General features: G+C 38.2%; 1 pseudogene; it reads left to right on the top strand.

Annotated features, from left to right (window-relative positions):
- The first annotated feature begins 5,284 nt into the window (after nt 1-5,284).
- Nucleotides 5,285-6,377, top strand: LOC149841487 (gibberellin 20-oxidase-like protein pseudogene; annotated as a pseudogene).
- Nucleotides 6,378-6,714: the final 337 nt, after the last annotated feature.

Raw genomic sequence — 6,714 nt, 5'->3', positions numbered from 1 at the left:
GTTTTTCTTTAAGATCTCTGCAGAACAGAACAGAAGATTACCCTAAAAAAAGTGCTACTTATATAAAGATTTAATGGTGCTTTGAATTCCAAATGTAAGAGTAAGGAGAGTTATCCGTACATGGATTCCAAATATTTTAAGTCACCAATGGCAGGAGAAATTTCACCACCCAGATTCAAGTTCGAAGGGTTACTGCTCCAAAACATCGTAACACGTAACCGGTGACAACATCGAAAGGAAGAAACCAAAGGCCAGATAAAACATACAGGAACACCACATAGAATGTCATGTTATCACAGTAGACCCCATGCCATGAACAATGATCTGCAGTTGTAGGATTCCAGTCTGACAAAACACGAACACCATTGAAGAAGGATGATTTGAGCGACAACAATGTTTTGCCTGCAAGATATTTGCCATGATTTTAAAATTGACTCTGAAGCAAGCCTCAAAAAATGACAAAAGCCGAAGGGTGGTTCATTTTGAAACATTGAAATGGCAAACATTTTTATTGATGGAAATGATCTGCTCATCATGTTTATGATTTATTTTCACAAAAGAAAAGCGTTGGTTGTAGCTTGTAATGCATCGCCAAAAAAAAAGCAAAAAATTTCATTGATCAGGAAGGCAGTTTCTGTCCTGCTTATCTCAACTCAAGCCTTTTATACTTTTATGATCTTAACCATTTTGAGAAATTATTTCGAGGATATCGACAGGAAATAGATCCATCCCATAGCTACAATATGAGAGCAGAAAGGACATAAATTGCATAAAAATTAGTAGGTTCCCTCAATTTAAGAGACCGACAGGTCCGAGCGACGATTTGACGATGTTCCCAACGGCTTGGCAGGCGACGACTGCAAAGTTCGGGGACATCTGGATCAGGGATCGGAACCCTCTCGAACGATAATGGGGATCATTTTGAAGGAAAAAGAAAACAATGGAGGCAAGGGATACCGTTTTGAGTGTGAACGTCTTGCCCATAATGCCGCTCCCCCATGATATCGAGCGTCTGAACCGAGGCCGCCATTGCTCCGGCCGCTGAAAAGACACGGACGGGGCGATATTCAGGTGACTCTGGTTTCGACGAACGCGATTGTCTGGGAAGGGGAAACCCGCGGACGACGAAGAGAAGACTCGAGGGCGACAAAGTACAGTGAAAGGGGAAAAAGTATGAAGTGGGTGAAAAAAAATCGCGCCCAATCAAAAAATTAGGGACGGAAAAAAAATCGCTACTCCGTCGCTAAATGAGCGATGGCTTTGCAATGGAAAAATGTTGTCGCAACTCTGTCGCTAATTTGCAACAGAGTTTGTGATAGAAGTTTTTTATCGCAAATCCATCACTAATTAATGTTTTCTTGTATTGGGATTTGACGACGGAAACATTCCGTAGTAAATCCGTCGCTAATTTGCGACAAATTAGTGATGGTTTTTTTTTTCGTCGCTAAGTTCACAAATATTTCGAATGTTAGCGACGGGTAGTTTTCTCTCGCTAATCCATCGCAAATTTGCGATGAAAAAAATCCATCGCTAATTAGCATTTTTCTTGTAGTGTTACTCGAATCATTACGATACTTGCTTCTTCTGCGTTTCTGGTTACCTCTCACCATAAGCCCTTCACCTTGTGAAATCTCATCACTGCCTTTCTTTCGTTGATGAAAACCTAATAGGGCACTTGTGACGTCTTCCAACTCAAGGCATTCTTTTCCTCACATCAGGGTTGTAACCAGGTTCTCGTATGCAGGAGATGCCGGTAGAGAATTCAGCAACATCAATGCCTTGTCTTCATCTTCAAACTTCGCATTAACTCGTTTCAGGTCGCTAATGATCTGATTGAACACGTTGATGTGTTGGCTCATATCCGAGCTCTTTGACATCTTAAGACCAAATAGCTTTTATTTAAGATAGAGCTTGTTCGTCAATGACTTGGACATATACCGACTTTCCAGTTTTAACCAAATTGTCATCAGTGATTCTTCATCCATGACGTACTACATCATGACATTTGCCAGACAAAGCCTGATAGTTGCCACAACCTTTGCTTCCAGATCCTTCCAATCTGACTTCTCCATGCCTTCTAGTTTCTTTTCGCATAACGCCTTAAATCTCGTAGATGAAACCCCAGGCATCGTCATCTGTGCTTTGATACCAGTTGTTGAACAGGAGTGCAGCTATTGCGATGAATCTACGAAAAATAATCAACGAGAAAAAAATAACACAAGGATTTACGTGGTTTGGCAATGTGCCTACGTCCATGAGAGCGAGCGACTATATTTCAACTATATCAAAAACTTGGGTTACAGGATACATATATATACTAAACCTAGGTGTACCAAGTTTTAAGAAACGAGCAGAATTTTAAAAAAGATAAAATACTCATGTACCAAACCGCGGGGACTCTACTCCCCTGCACCCCTCAACTATTAGTGTCCCTGCTAAGGATGTCGTCGCTTGTTCCACCATCTGCCACTCATCAAATGTGAGCCACATACTCCAACACCTATTTTATTTTTCTGATGGCAGTGGACCGGGGGAAAACGGGGCCCACCCCACCTCACCCCATTTGGATCGGGGATGGAGGACATGAAACATGGATATAGGTTGAAATCAAAACCCGTGCGGGGATGGACTTTTGTCCATGGGCTTTATCCTTTGTAATTTTATGATTTGGAAGGATCATAAAATGTAAGTGACCTTTTGGCTTCCTCATTTGGGAGACTAAATGTAAGTGACCTTTTATCTTAATTATTAATAGCCATTTGGGATAACCCCAGAGTTATTCTTTAAAAAAGAAAAGTGGAAAAAAACCAATTGTGTAAGGGGTTTAATTAAAACATGTAAATAAAAGGTTCAATAGAAAACTTAGAAACTAGAAAACAAGGGGATTTATAAGATCCGAGTTTTTTTAAGAAGATTTATAAAATATGAAGGTCCATGTCAAGATTGTATTTTGTGAAATTCATCATTCTTTCGTGTGATAATTTTTTTTTAGATTTTTTACATTTTTTTATATTTTTTTAGATTTTTTAATAAAAAATTATGATATATTTATGACACAGTGTTACTACCCGACCGATACGGGTAATGATACACTACTTACACAAGTATTAAAACCTCATGAAAAATTTGTGTCTTATGATCCAAGCCTACATTGCATTAATACATTCCTATAGAAGCTATGAAGGCCAAACCGCCTGGGTCTTTGTCACTAGTCTTAGTAGGAGGTAACAAGGTAGATTCAACAAAAGATCTCTGATTATGCTTTGATGTTTGGACATCTATTTAATAGTGTAATTCATAGTTAGCACTAGTTGTTGGTGGCTTGATTACTCAAACTAGTGCAGATTTGCGTTTAATATGAGCCGCTTAGTTTTTAAGCTTAAAAAAAAAGTAAATAACAAATAAAAAAATAGTTGGTTTCTTTTGCTCTTTCTCTTGAAAAATAAAATCGGGAGAACAACCTCCCTTAGAAAAACTGTTGGGAGGCTTTGGCATCCAAACGTATCCCCCTGTTGTTTCCTAAAGGTCACATCGTGGATAATGACAGTTCTAAATCTAAAAGTTACAAGAAGCTTCCTTCTAATTTGTTTAAGGCTCTGTTTGGGAGCTCGTAGTCGGAGGTAGCTAGGGAGGGGAAGTATGAAATCCACAAATTCTGTGGATTTGGTAGTTCCCACTTGCCTGTTTGGGAGCACCATCAAAATTCTGGCAAGTACTCATCAAATCCATTTTGAAGTTGTTTGGGAGGATATATGGATTTCATAGTTGTCTCCGTCCAAACAGATATGCAAAGGCATTTATATTTGATTGCCTTTCTCTTCTTTTTATGACGAATTTTATGAACAAGCTTGTTGAAAATCAAGAAAATATTTAAGTCCAACTTGATTCTTACACAAACTAATCGTATCTAGATTTTGTTGTATCGACCTAAACAAATATGGAGTTAGGTCCACGAAACCCATATTGGTCTTACATACAATTAAGAGCATGGATCAAAATTAACTAGCTTCGCTTTGGATCTAAAAAATTTTGGTCGGACCCAAACCCTAAAATTTGGATTTTTGACCATGCTCTAGCCCTTTTTCCGGCTAGAATAACACACACAGAGAGAGAGGGAGAGAGAGAGAGAGAGAGAGAGAGAGAGAGAGAGAGAGAGAGAGAGAGAGAGACGAAATAAGATCAACATTATCACTCATGAAGATCAACAAAATGTTGAACCCATGAACCGAACAAACTAGAAAACAAAACTAAAATATAGAAAAACAAAAGCAGAGAGAGAGAGAGTGAGAGAGATTGTTTGCTTCGTTCTTCTCCCGAATGATGTCAAGGGTGGGTTCAACCCTAACAAGTTTACAGCAACGATGTCAAAATCTCATTTTGAATCAGATATTTACCTAAATCGGTAGGCCTTTGGATCCTCTTTAGCCTTTCTATGTAATTCTGCAATTCGATGGATCCGGGATTCGTGAGTTTTCCAAGAATGAAATTTGAGAAATGTGGTTTTCTCAAAAAAAAAAAGACAAACTCCAGAAAATATCACCATATATAACAAGTTTAAATATATAAAAACTATAATGAAAGCATATATAGCTAATATCAAAGATTTGCAAAAAGTGTTTTCATTGCATTAGTATCATGAACAAAATGAGACATTTCCAAAATATACAATATTTTGAAATTATCACTTTATTTGATATTTATCAGCCTATGAAAATATTTCAACAAAGTCACGGCAATTTTATAGTATGGGTGATATATTTGTGACATGTTTCTAGAATATAGCTTTTCTGAAATTGTGCTTTTCAGCCATTGGGATGGCCGGAAATTGATAAAAATGAGGATGACATGGTTAGAAAAGCCATCTCTCTGCAGGTCGGTGATCAAGTGTCCAAGTGAAGCATTAACTACGTTTTTCTTCCTTTCGAAAAGCATTAAACACTTTTTTCACAATGTATTTAATGCTTTTTGAAAGGAAGAAAAAACATTTTTTTGTCATTGGATTGACCTTCCACAATTTTTTTCCTTCATTCTTAACCTTTACCTCCAAGTAAGCAATCATTTGCTCGCTTTTTTTATTGGATTTCGGACTTCTCCTCAGTTGACTTCTGAGATCATACGCAGGCCACTGAGAGATTCATATTGAGTTCAAAGGCTCCCTCTGCCATAAAATCTCAGGCAGGTGAGATGTGAATTGCAATCTCTCTCTCTCTCTCTCTCTCTCTCTCTCTCTCTCTCTCTCTCTCTCTCTCTCTCTGAGAACCATCCCTTGCTTTCAGATTTGCAAATGCCTGAACGTCAAACTCATCCCCAACTCCCTCTGTTGGACATGTCAAAGCCCTTAGACCAGACTGGCCTAACCATCCTCTCTCATGCTGTCATGCATGCCAAGATTTGGGTATCTTCTTGATAACCAATCATGATATTCCACTACATCTCCTTGACAAAGTGTATTCTCTCTCTAAACCCCTCTTTAACCTTCCTTCCCACACCAAGAAAAAGATTGGACCCTCCACATTTAGAACCTACACGCCACCCTTCATTGTCTCTCCATTTTTTTAGAGCATTCGTGTTAATGGCCCGGACTTTGGCATCTCTGCAGCCACCTGGTCTGCTACGCTCACTGGAGAACCCCATTCAGAATTATGGTAATACCACCATTAATTTATAATCATCATGAGCATTATCAATATTATGTTTTTTTGTATTAGCATCATTCTCAATATTTTGTGACTATGATAGGTATTTTGTTTTTTCACTCACTTTAATTATTATTTTGACTGGGCAGTGAAGCATTAGGAGAGTATGGGACCAAGATGAAGGAATTAGCTAAGAAGATCATGTTTATATTGCTGAGAAGTCTGGGTGATGGAATTAATAAGCTTCGTGTATCTGAATTTGGTAGATGCCATGGGTATCTTAGGATCAATAATTACATTCCTCCTAATAGTGATCTTGAGGGGATTGAAGGGCTGGGAATGCACACTGACATGAGCTGCATCACCATCCTTTACCAAGATGATATTGGTGGGCTAAAGGCTAGATCAAAAAATGGTAACTGGATTGATATAAAGCCATGTAAGGGTACACTGGTGGTGAATATTGGGGACCTGTTGAAAGCTTGGAGCAATGGGAAACTTAGATCATCAGAACATATGGTAATATTGAAAGGTTCCAAGAGTAGGCTGTCTTTGGCTTTTTTCTGGTGCTTTGAGGACGATAAGGTGATTTGGGCACCTGAAGAAATGGTAGGGGAAGGGCGTCCAAGGCTTTATGCACCATTTGTCTGCTTGGATTATGTCAAATTCATAGAGGAAGGTGGTGATAGTGAGGATTATGACAAGGTTGGAGTAACCGTCGATGATTTCGCAAGGAACTAAAATCTGGGTAGGCATGTATACATAGAAGTGGGAATTCAATACTTACTGAATTATTTATCTTGGCTTACAGGGAAAGTTGAAGAATACTCTGTACTTTGAGGATCCAAATTAGTATTACTAACTTTATTTAATTTGAGTAATGCATGTATATATGTAAATTATAATGAACTAGATTAGGTGATGCTTTGAGCATGTGCAGTGTAGCTAATTATGATCATGGATTTAGATTTTCATTCATGTTCCATCTTTCTTTATCATTTTACTACTCATCTAGTTGATGAATTCTCTGCCCTTTGGGGATCCAAATTAGTATCTAACTTATAATGCAGGTAAAAAA

This window comes from Nuphar pumila, chromosome 4 (assembly GCF_984573655.1).
Source record: "Nuphar pumila chromosome 4, dmNupPumi1.hap1.1, whole genome shotgun sequence".
NCBI classification, from domain to species: domain Eukaryota; kingdom Viridiplantae; phylum Streptophyta; class Magnoliopsida; order Nymphaeales; family Nymphaeaceae; genus Nuphar; species Nuphar pumila.
The sequence above is the reverse complement of the archived record's forward strand: the minus strand, read 5'-3'. Positions and strand labels throughout refer to the sequence as shown.